At 38.0% G+C, this 13,083-nt stretch overlaps 1 protein-coding gene across 2 annotated transcripts in view; it reads right to left on the minus strand.

Annotated features, from left to right (window-relative positions):
• The window catches only part of TP63 (tumor protein p63), a 222,155-nt gene that overhangs the window by 78,324 nt on the left and 130,748 nt on the right, over positions 1–13,083 (minus strand). The window lies entirely within an intron of this gene.

The raw sequence follows: 13,083 nt of genomic DNA on the forward strand, positions 1-13,083 counted from the left end.
ATTTTTCTGACTGGTCAATGCTTTAAAAGTATCCTATAAATGCAATCACTTCGGTTTCATTGTATTTTTCTTTCCTGGATTACACTGTTTAATGATCTTAAATTCTGAATGTAGCACAGGCCTGAATTTTCTTCTCATCAGCTCAGAAATAATGTTTCAGTAGATATTTCTATAAATAAAACTCATTATTGAATATCTGGATTTATACTTATTTAATGCACTTACCTTCCTCTAAAGGGATTTAACATCAGAAAAGTATTCCAGTTGAGTCATCTGATCAGTACAATGGAAACAAGGGCTTACCTCCAATGGAAACACAGATATAATTTGTGTTTCTGAAAACCTCTTTCCTAGACCTCACTATCTATAATAAGTACTCTACGGCCACATGGCAATAACAGCCAACGATATATGGTAAGAGGGAAATGGGAATGAGAGAGAAATCAGGGATGGGAGAGGTTACTGTTAGAATATATAACATAATTCATTTACCTCAATTAGAATGTTCCCTTGTCACAGGAAATAATTATTTGCCCACATTTCATTTGGAAGAAATTATATTTATAAGCACTGAATGACTGTTATGAGGTTAGGAAATTCACCATTTTTCAGCACTCCTTACATTCTTGAACAAATTCTACCAATGTAAAAGGACTCTGGACTTCGGACTCTGGTGATGCAGGGCTCTAAGTCCCAAACTGTCCCTAATGCGTTGCCTACCCCAGGACAAGGTACTGGAACAACACGGATCTTAGTTACCTTTAGGGAGAGTGATTCTGATAATCAAATATAAGACTGAGTCCATTCCAATGTTCTTCTAGAAATGAAAATGCTCATCTGCAGAGCTATTTTAACATGCCATGAGATTACTTTAAAGAAAATAACTTTTTTCTTTATACAAATTGCCTAACCAAACCTAGAAATTGGAAATGTTTCAGGCAGCATATACAGCTTCCTCAGCTGGTATAACCTTTTACCTTTGGTTTCATGGACAAGCTTTTGTGAACATTCTAAAGCCCCTTCTGGGACAGGAAAAAAAGTTTTCTTCATGACCCTGGCTTTACAAGGCATTCATTCCCTTATACTCTAGCCGACATCACTACATTTTCATCCACAAATATCAGCAGGACAGTGACTTCTCAACAAGCACTGCCTCAGGGAGAAATACTTGTCATTTTTCAGTCTTCTACCACCTGCCTCACCTCAAACAATTACAGTTTGTTTTATGCTAGAATTAAATACAATTGACTTAAAGTGCTCCATTCAAGGTCAAGAAGACATTTGTGTTATAATGTCAAGTTAAAGTACCTTCTTTCCATCTTAAGAATGTATTTATCATCACAATTTTCTCAAAGCCAGATTTCGTCAGAGGCAAAATATTTCACATCTTTTGTAGTTCAAATGATCCTAAAGAGTAAACCTTTGGAGGTAAAATGCGCTCATACCTTGTAATAAACAATGTGTAAGAGTAAAGCAATCAACACACACAACCCTAGAAAGACAGTATGCAGATCGTTTACCAGAATGGATTGTGTTCTGACAGTCAAGATTCCTTTGAGAACAAGTTTCCATAACCTAGGAGAGTTTTCTAAAAGCCCCAACTAACACCAGTCCGACAGCAGAGACAAATAAATATAAAACTAGCTGATGAGGTGGCCACAGTGTCAACAAATGGTAGACATTGTATTTGAAAGCCAAGAAGTGCTAGATGTATTGAAATTAGAACTTGACCCAAATATAGCTAAATTACTCTGTATAGAGCTAAATTAAGGAAAAATAAACTTAAAATTCTACGATTTCAGTAAGTACTCCCTTCTAGTAATAATGACAAATGAAAAAATTATAATCAGGAGCATCTCAATTCTGAAATCAATCTACATCACTTTACATACCAAGGAAGCACTGGCCTTAGCAGAAAAGGGAAAGATATACTTTCAATATTCAGTAATTCTTGATCCAGATAGTAGAAAAAAATAGAGTTTCAGTTTCTTTAGAGTGAACCAGGACTTATTAAAGCTGGAACAAAAACATGTTTGAGGACATTTTCAATCTATAACAATCCCTGGTTTTGACAATTTACTTAGCAAACATAATAACATTAAGTGAAGAAAGGATACAGTAATAAAAATTTGCAGTGAAGCTTAAACCACTTATACAGAAAGCATATCATGGTGACTTTAGAAGCTCATCAGTAATGCCTTGTTGGTTTTTAAAGTGACTCTAAAATATTTAAAAAGAATTTTTATACCAGAAATTATGAATGAAAACAATGGGGTGATTAAACGTGATGAGCATTATTTTTATTTTTTTAAATTCTCTTTCTTTCTCTTTTTTTTCTGTTGTTCAAGTACAGCTGTCTCCATTTTCCCCTCACCATTCCCCTGCCTCCCCCCCCCCCCCACATTTTATTGCAGGGAATAGCTTTGCTCACCATGATCTGAAACTTAAGATCTCAATTTCAATGAAATAACTGTGACTATTGAGATCATTTAAAAATTGGCTTATAGCCTTTTAGGGAACAAGGGAAGCGCGGCGGGGAAGGAGGGCCCTGAGCCTAAGTGCGCTGAGCCTCCCCAAAGCTGGAACACTGTCAATAAAGACCTGTCCCTTCCCCAAAATTATTTAAAAATATGAAACATACTGAACATCCATATTTCATCTTCTAATACTCAAAAGAGTGTTTGGTCTTACTATCACTTCTATTGTGAACACTCCGAGTCAGTAGTAACTTCTTCACGGTGTTCGAGTGTTTGCATGTATTTACTCTCTTAATCCTCATGAGCACGGTGGCTTTATTATCCCATGTTTTATACATATTTTATAGATGAGGAAACTGAAGCTCCACTAGATTAGGTAACTAGCTCAGAGTAGTAAGTGACAGAGCCCAAACCTGAAACCTGTAAATCTGGTTGTAGAACCCGCTTTCTTAAGTGGATCAGAGTCACTCAAATTTCTGCCTGGATTTTTTTTTTCTCTAAAAGTTGTACTCACTGCAAGCATTCCTTTTTTATACCCCAAAATACTTTCTATTTATTAAAGACAGGATATCAAGCTTTAACGGCTCCTGGAATGTGAGTAATTACAAAGAGTGAGTCCAAGCTCCTTGGAGCTACTACCACCTGGAGTTCACTGCGGAGCTGATCACGTCATTCCCACGCGGCAGTAGCTTGAGTGGTTCCTATTCTCTCAAAATAAAGGCCTCAAGTCTGTAACATGGCTACTTGAAACTTTCTTCTGCTCACTAAAGGAAGACCAAAAAGCCGTTTCTTCAGTTTTTCAAAAGTGAAAAGCTGGTTCAGTCCTCCAGCCTTTGCACATGTACGTTTGTCCCACTCCTTTTGTAACTTTTTGCTTCACCGGCATCTCTCAGGGAAAGCCCCCTTTAACCAGACAGGTGTTCTTTATTTAATACTGTCATAACACTTTAACTTTCCCTTTGTGTCAAATAATTACAATTACAATTGTACTAATAATTTTTAATGCTGGATTTCTCTGCTAGAACATAAATTTAGGAAGATGAATTTATCCAGCATGGTTAGTGCTGAGTCTCGTATCTGGAAGTATCTGAGATGTGGTAGGTGCTCAGGAGATATGCATTAAAAGAATAAGCCAAAACCTGTCAAAATAAAAACCACTTGCAGAAAGTATCCCTTTTCTTCTAACACAACTAGATATTGACTTTTAGGCTGAAGTCTGTCTCCCAACTAGATTTACCCCTTTATAAATAAAGTACTGCCAGGTGAAGGTTATAGTGCATCTGCCAATAATCTCCGTGACCTTTACCTTGTGTTGTGCTTTGTTTTGGTAGGTGGGAATGGTGCTTTCAGCTTCAGCTTTTGCGGGGAACTAGTAGCAGAATAGCCAGTCCTGTCACTCACAAGGCAGTGACTAATCCTCAATTGTGCACACCTAGCTGGGAACTTTATTAATGAGCTTCTACTTCCTTAAAACAAATGCATTCACATTTTTGTGCCACTGTGGTATTTTTTTTACCTGGTGGTCTAGATTTTGTTCCTAATGCATCTAGGTCAGCAAGAAGAATCCAAATCTTTTTGTTCACGTAATTATTTACTTCCTACCAACAGTGCTTGTGGTCAAAGACGCATTGCTTAGAGAAGAAATCACCCAGAAAAAAAGCTGAGAGTAAGACATTAACTTCTGATAGATGGGCCACAAAATTGGTCCCTCTGTCTTTAAATTCCATGATTTTCTGCCCAGTTACCCAGAATGCATTTTAGAATAATGCCATAATTAGGGGCTTACAAATGTATGTTTTGAGGAACTAAGATTGTAGTTTATAAAACCTAAAGATCATTTCTTACAAGTGGTCTGAATTCGTGACTTTATTTTCCAGACTGGAAAGCAGACACTCAGAGGTTGGAAAATGGAAAACTAATGAAACAAGGAGTATTTTTCTCAGTCACACCATTCCATACATATTCAAATGAGGAACACTATTTCAAAAGTCCTAATTCTCTTTTGCTTGTCAAGTTCTTCTTTGATTGATACATTTTTCATTATATTTGAGATAATTAAAGATTTTAGTTGTTTACTATGCTTTGTAATTAGACATGGTGAGTTATGAAACATTCGGCTATTCCCTTTAAGCTGTCACTTGTAACAGCAAAATAAAGATGAAGTCTCCAGCTGTGCAGAAGAATACTTTGAAGGATATTTCTCTATTCATTTAATTCTGTTTACCCCATTAGAAAAGTAACAATCAGTCAATCAGTTTAATAATTACAACAGCTTATTAGTGTCTTATTTGAACAGAAAAAAACTGGGACACCATTTGTAAGAGCATAATGACAAAGATTTCTCAAACATCCTTTAGTAGTAACCATAGAAAGCAAAAAGGGGAATGTGTTTGCATATCATCAAGCTTACTCATCCATTTCAAACCGCCTTCATCTCTGCTGATGATGGAGAGACATGCAGGGGACAAAGTAAATCTAGGGAACAGTGTGGAAGCAAGCAAACACTTTCAAAAAGGAACTGCAAAGCCAGATAAAAATCTGATTTGTTCAGGGTTTTTTTTTTTTAATCAAAAGCACTCTCTGTCTTCATGAGTAATCAATTAAGTGAAAGCAGCACACACTTTACACTGTTTACCTCTGTTAGAGTACATGTCATTCCTTAGGAAACTGCCCTGGCTTTTGAAAATGTTCTTGCCACTTGAAATATGATTGAAATAAATACCTCTCTGGGCTCATTATACACACACACAAAAGACTAGCAAGATGTCAAGGAAAACCATATGATTCATAACATACAAGCGGAGACAGGATTTGTACAATGTGTGTGATTGCATGACTTTTTGCACAGATCAGTTACAAAGAGCTATTTCTGTAAGTGTACATAAATATGCCACATTGTTATGTGAAGATATCCCTTCTGGCATACCATGTACCCTCTGCCCTCCAAGATGGGGAAGAAGGTACCTGGTCCACATGGAGAGTAAGGAGAGAGGAGCAGAGAAGCACAGGAGTTCAGAAGGAGAAGGGGTTATTCTGAATGGGGCTGGGGAGCTGGGAATTCTGAGAAATTTTGAATGATGAAGTGTCCCCCAGCAAAGCCTTAAAAAATTATAAAGGATTTGTCCTGGAGGTAAATAATAGGGTGGTGGTGTTGCACAGCAGAAAGAAGTCAGAAAAAAGTATCTTCTCTAAACTCTCACAGTTCAGATTTTTAGCCTTTCAAGCTGGTTGTGGTTGTGTATTGAAATAATTTCCCAGGCCCAAGGCTTACAAAGAGCGTTCTACTCCACCCACTGTAACCATTTCTCTGTGTCTGTCTTGTAGAGTCCCCAAACTCAGTCTGGTGACAGAGTCTTGCATGCTCTATTTAAAAGTAATCAAGCCATTCCCAAAACATCTGATGTTGCCCTTTGAGAGGGTAATGGTTTTCCTTTTAATTCTGACTCCATCAATAGAGTGACACTAATCCAGACTGATTTGAGTAAACAGGGCATATTCCTCATTGTCTCTGTGATCTGAGAAAGAATAAACTTGAGAAAGATCACTGCCTGGATTGGAAATGGCCCCTTTGGGTGTTTTGTGCAAGCTTAAAAGGAAAAAGAAAATGTACAGAGCTCTTTCCAAGGCAAGCTCACTTTGGGGGTGGTAATTCTCATAGGGGTATTATGTTAAACTGCACCTATTAGTGGCTTTAGCACCAATAAGAAAGTAGAACCATTTCTTTTGTAGTGTTTCCAGAAGAGCTGACGAGAGTGTTTCATAAATTTCCGCCTCTGGCAACACACCATATAGTTTGACTCAAAGTTCCCTCTTTCAGCTTTCATAAGAATTTTTTTCCCATTAAGAAACACAGACAACATGCACTTTGGATCACAACTTTTGCATGAGATATCAGTTTACACTCTATACACATCCACTAATATTCCACACAAGTTTCATTCTTGCCAGTTATTCCCTCACCTAGAACCCATGCGGCCTTTCTGCTTAACATCAGTTACTGGATTTTAACTTGGCAGGCAAACGTTATCCTGTGATGCTATCTTAGCTTAAACCTACATGACAGTACTATTGTCCCTTGTCCTTGGAAAAGAAAGTTAGTGTTTATAAAGTTAGTCGTTGTCAAACATGAAATAAGAAACTTTCCTTTTGGTCAGTGTTGCAAAAGATGGAAAGGAAAAATTTTTTAAATAGTGTAGATGTGTTATATTATCAGTCCAAATAGGAAAACCAAATGTGGGGAAGTGTAAAGTACTGTTTTTTAAAAGACTTGACAGACACTTCATTTAACTTATTTCTGCAAAGGAGATTTGTATAGCAAGGTGGCAGTTTGTGGAAATTCATTATTTCCCCTAGTGTTTTCACACAGTTAAATGCAGGGCAATCACAGGCTACCACTGGATAATTTTCCAAAGACAGTCTACACATGTGGAGGATTCAGTGGGAAAGGAAGAGAAAGAAATGAGCTACAAGCTTCAACATCCCTTTATTTATCCTAGAGGCCAGTTCTTCTTCCCACCTACTCCTAAGGCCTTTAAATCAAGTCACTGAGTTGCCTCCCCTATGAAGCTACCTTTGCCTACCCCACTATTATCTTTTTTTTAATTGCCTACGTTTTCTTCCTGGCTGGAATAGAAGTAATGAAGGTGGTTGTGGAAGGAGAGTATATTAATATGAGTAAACACATGTTTTTGTCCAATATTTCTATTCAAATTTTAAATGCAAATGTGCGTCCTTAAACAAAATGCAATATGAAAGTTTATGGCAAAGATTTTTGTTTGAAATGCCAAGATCTTAATTTATATTGTTGGGTTTTTTGTTATTGTTGTTGCTGTTTCATTTTAGGGGTTTTTTTGTTTCTTAAATGGGACATCCACATTTGCTTCACCTCTATCGATTTCTAATTAGAATTGGGAATTCTCATTCTTGGACAAATGTCATACTTGGTGTATTATCTCTCATTTAGCTCCAGGATCACTATTTGCATTTAAAGCAAGTGTCCAGAGAACAAGGTTTTCTTATCCTGATTCTAAGATAAACACTCAATAAAGTTGATCCTAATTAACATGAAGAATCAGTGTGGACTTTGTTCTCAGCTTTGATTGACTTTAAAACGTGATTACTGAATCCCTAAATGTGTAAGGCACCTTATCTGTCTAAGGAATGAGAACGGGAAACCCTTACTTCACCTGTCACCAACAATCCTTTGGGTTATTTTCTCCCTCCCTACATAATGCCACTTACCATGCCTGAAGCACACAAAGTTTTGAATCTCGAATACTGAATACTCCCCATGCTTTTGAAATGGGCGGTGTTCTAGCTTCTAGTGAGATAAAAGCCCGTACCATCTTTTGTTGCTATTTCTACAAAATCTTTCCATTTTGACCTGCGTAATGGATACAGATCAGTGTTTAAATCAACATTTTCTTTCCAAGTCAATATATCATGCCCTTTTATCTGGTCCTGTGTTGTTCTCCTTGTATTTTTTTTTTCTACCCTTTACACAGAATGACCTTCCTCCTTTCCACTCTAGGCTAAATTCTGACCCTCAAACTATGTGAGATATGGCCTTCGTCATGAACAGTTTGAAGCCATTTCCCAGTCTTTGAGACCTTTTGGTGTCTCTTACTACATTCCATTTTATACTGGGGTCATTTATGAATGCTTTATGTGCACTCTCAGATTGTGAATTCTTAGAAACCAGTGACTGCAACTTAGTAATTTCTGCTTCCCTCGTGTTGCCGACCACAGTGACTATACTCAATTAGCTTTGTAAATGCAGGGTTGTAAGGAAATGCTTCTTTTTGTGGGGGAAGGAATCTAAATAGTTTGGGGCTTGGATATCAAAATCACTCTATCTGGTTTACAGTAGTATAAGTTTGTAAACTTTATCATTTTGGAGTCAGGGGTTGGGAAATAATAAACTAGAGAGTAAGGTCTTTGTTTATAGGATGACCATATACTTTGTCTTCTAACTGGAATAAATTTGAAAGTGCAAGTGGTGCTATTAATAATTATATTTGAATAGGACATAATTACATAAGGACAAACCAAAACTAACAGTTCCCAACTTATCTATGGCAGGGGCCACAGCCATTAAAGAGAGCTGGAGGCAGAGAATACACAAGTCATATGAGAGTCCCGAAGAAGCAAAGGATATTCTTGCAAAACAGGCAGCTGATGTGCCATGCAGAGAAAAGGGTTTTATACTTGTAGGCAGCCTTAAGCAAAGCCATTTTTGCTCCCAAATGCAGCATACAGATCCCATTATACCACTCCTCGGTCCGAAATCTTTCTAGGACTTATCACTGCCTCTGTATTAAATGTGTTATGGCCCCCTGTGAGCCATTCCATCTTACATTTCCAACTTTATTTCCCACTTCTTTCATGCTTTCAATTCTATCTGCACTTTTTGAGATTTCTGAGTACACCAGCATTCACTCCACCTCTGCTCTTCTGCTGAGGCTTGTTTCTTCATCTGAAATCCTCCTTCCCTCTTCTAAGACTCAGAAAGCTCCACCTGTCCTTCCAAGTACAGCTGCATCCTGCATACACATGTTGACTTCCTCCATCTTCCTGCTTCATGGTACGCTCTTTCTGTGACCTTTACACTGTTTTGCTCACACTTCTCATATGACACTGAAAATATATTCTCTGTTATGTATGTATATTGTCATTCCCCTTATAGACTGTTAACTTTTTGGTGCAGGATTTGTTTCTTACCCATTTTTATAGCCATATACCATTCTATATGTAACTGACACTCAGTAAACATTTATTTAAAAAAGGGTAACCCACTCCTTCTAACCTGTTCCTTCTCCTCCATACTGTTAGTCATGAATATTACAACTTAACTGAAAGGTAGAAGTGGAAAGTATAAAATGCGTAGAAAAGTAGTACACGAATAAGCCACTGCTTACTATTTTCTTGTGCCTGTTTTACCCCAATATTTCAATACAGTCTCTTCCAAAACCAAAATTCACTCCCTACTAGATATCCTTCATAGGCAACCCAGTCCGCTAAATCGACACTGAACAACGATGATATATCAGCGTTATGACTTTTTTGTTCATCACACATTTGAAAGAAAATTGAGTTCATTGGGCTTGGAGAATTTTTATTTTCACAAGAGTAAGACTTTTATGGAAAGAGCCCACTTATTTTTTCACTGAGATGTCTTTTAAGCATCTGTACTGGCTCTTCCTTATTTATTGACATAAAACAATTAGAAGTTAAACATGTACTCAACAAGGGAAAAAAGTTTCACTTCACAACTATGCTGTGCCGGAAGGACGTTTTACCTGCCTCCCTCCATCCCATCAGCTCAGGTCCTTCCAAAGGAATCATACCAGCTCACGGAAGCTGGGGTGTACTTGTAGTCATATATTTCTCAATAGTTCCACCCACATCCTTTCTTGAAGGTCACATAGATTCCGTGACCTCAGATGTATACTCTCTTAATAGGAAAAACATAGAATCTAAATTGTACATAGTCTCATTATCTAAGAAAACTTTAACAGCTTTGCTTCAGAAAATGTATGATATGATGAAGGAACACCCAGGATATTTTTGGTTGCTCTGGCTAACCCAGGCGTTCATTCATGCTTTCTACTGTACTCTCCACACCCCTGTTGAGGGTCACTGCTCTTCTAAAAAACAAACCAAACCAAACATGCTTTTTCCTTATCTAGGGAAAGGATAAGTGATTTATTACCACCACTCATTTCTGCAATAGTAGTGAAGGAAGGTATGAGCTACGATCTGTGATCTAAGATCTCTTTCTCCCAGTCCCCTCTGGGCTTGAGGGCAACTGATTGTAAAACAAGAAGTGCAATCTAAGATGGAGACACAGAGTGATAAACAGCCTGGTTGACACCTGAATTAAACCTGCAGCCTCTGCTCCTTACTGACTGTGCTTATATTTAAGGTGTTAAACATCTCAGGGGCACAGCACGGACAAACTTAAGATAATGCATTTATTAACTAGTCAGAGAAAAATGACTCCCATGTGGAAAATAGGATGCAGCCCTTGGAATTAGTACTGACAAGAAAGACTATTTCCTTTGACCATGCGGGCCCTGAGGACAATTATGGCAATGACCTGGATGTTGGGAGCTTGTATTCTTGCCTCAGCATTTTCTTTTTGCTCTCTAGATTTGTGCATCTGTTCTTTATATAGAGTTTTTTGGAGCATCTACTTTCACAACAGTCATTTTTAGAGATCTCTCTTTCCTTGTTAGTAAAGAGAAGAAGATTAGGTAAATGGGACACATGTCTAAACCTATACCTCCCTCAACTACAGAAAGAAAAATTATTAACCTCCTTTTGTAAAGAGAGGTATTTCAATATACAAACTGTGAAGTCCTGTTTAGTTTTAGAATACTGTCACCCATCCCTCAAAATACCATTCCCCCATCACCTGGGACCCCAGATAGGAATATTTAAAAAATAAAAATGGCCTTCTAATGAGGAGTTTGAATCTCTGTCTCTCTCAGTCTCTTACTCTCTCTCTCTCTCCCTGTGCTCCAGCCCTTCTCCACACACACACACACACACACACACACACACACACACACACACACACACACACACCAGTTTACTGGCAGAAAGTTTAGCTAAAACTTAATCTGTCAAGAATTTCCTTTCCTTTGAGCCTTTCTCTCAAAGTCTAAGACCAGTCCCAGAGGCTGTGTCATTCCAAGCCTGGCACAATGGTGCGGTGATGGCTCGAGGCCTCTCCATTGTAACCCAAGGGTGGAACCCGAAGCCTTCCTGTTACATCCTGCCCATGCTCTCTTCCCTTCCTGTTCATCAACCGCTTCCCAAAAGCCAGTTCTGCTTGAGGGGAAGGAACTGGAAATTTATGGAAAATGGTATATGGTGTTCTTATATTATTTTTGAGTTATCAACCCAAAGAAGTTCCTAGCAAATAAATTTAAAAAGTACTTGAAGTTTGAGAATGGGTTATAGTTTTAAAATAATATTGACTCTCATAGGGCATTATATGTTTTCTTTATTCTTTTTTTTTCTGCTATAGCTCTGTTTTTATTTCAGCAAGGTAACGTCATCATTTGTCTTTCCAATTGCAGGTGGCTCCATTATCCAGGAGGCTTATTATTATTATTTTTTTAGTTATACCAACCTGTTTCCAGACACCCATCACTACATCCATGTCCTCTACACTTAGTGCATGCCGTTTTATTCTTCATGGGCCCAATTTTTCACAGTTCTTCTGTGATAATAGCAGATTGCTGTTTCTGTATTGACAATTACTGATAAACATTGCTTTAAGGTGAGTCCCAAAATGTTACAACTTTGAGTTAAGTTTCAGGATTCCCAGAGCCACATACTCCCGGGCACTTCATAAACTCAGATGTGGAACTGCGTTTTTACAGAAGTTAAACACAACCCTATGCAGAAAAAGAAAGCTGTTCATGAGACTAGAATGCAAATCAAGCCATGAAGACAATGCCTAGTACATGGACTGGCAGAAGGATATGACATTCACAGTGATAATACACAAAAAGAGGCAGGGAGAGAAATCCAGACACATTTTCTTTGTAGCTGTTTTCTATGTACATTAGCAACATTCCAACAGAAAACAGACAACTGCTACCTTTTGAGCACCTGACCACACATTTCTTTAAAGTTTTAAAAACACCAACTCATGTACAAGTATTTTCTTTCATCATAAGGATGTCATACTCTCACCATGCCTCCATTAAAGGCAATGGTCCCCACAGATAACCTCTAACCGCAGCATTTATGCACGGGTTTTTTCTTCCTTCCACAAGAAAAAATAATTTCTTTCCACTTTACATCAACTTTATTCTTTTCTTACAAATATCACTAAACCAACATTTGCTTCTACCCCATTATACTCAGACACACAGAGTCAAATCCCAGCCTGCTTATACATACTGGTCGTAAAATAGCTCATGAACAAACACAAAGTCAGATATGATATGACTGATAGATCTTTTATTTAACAATTAAAATTGGACCACCTTGGATCAAATAGAAACTAGATACTTTAAAAAGTTACCTCTATTTTTTTAAACTATTTTGGTAACAGTTTAAGCTAACTTTCAATATTAAAGTAAAACAAGAAACTCAAGTTTCTCCACTGAAGACAGGCAAGCCTGCTGAATGTTTTAAAGGAAAATAGGCACTTCCTTTTCCTTCATTAGAAAGCTTGATGTTTCCCCTGCTGTATTTACACAGTTCGGGTGTCTAGACAATAGTGTGGTCAATATGACAGCACCAGCCCTGCTCGGCTGCCTTCGCTGGATTCTTCCCTTTGCCGTCCACACCAGAGCACCATGCACTTTGTTTGAATGTTCGGGAGCTCAGTTTCAGCACTCTAGCCTACTTTTCCAAGCATTCACCTGCAAGCATTTTCATCGGAAACACTGAACTGGCTCTCTTCACACAGCACCCCCCCCCCAATGTGATTAGTGTCAACACAGCTGCCCTATTCTGAGGAATGTAAACTAATATTGTTGCTAGACCTCCCTCAACCTTAGGAAACTTCCTCAAAGCCTTATGGTCCCTTCAGGAGTTTTTTTCTTATCCCTTTGCCCAGTGATTTAAATCCCTGAGACAAACG

This window comes from Artibeus jamaicensis, unplaced genomic scaffold, assembly GCF_021234435.1.
Source record: "Artibeus jamaicensis isolate MK-2021 breed Jamaican fruit bat unplaced genomic scaffold, CSHL_Jam_final scaffold_474, whole genome shotgun sequence".
Classification (NCBI taxonomy): domain Eukaryota; kingdom Metazoa; phylum Chordata; class Mammalia; order Chiroptera; family Phyllostomidae; genus Artibeus; species Artibeus jamaicensis.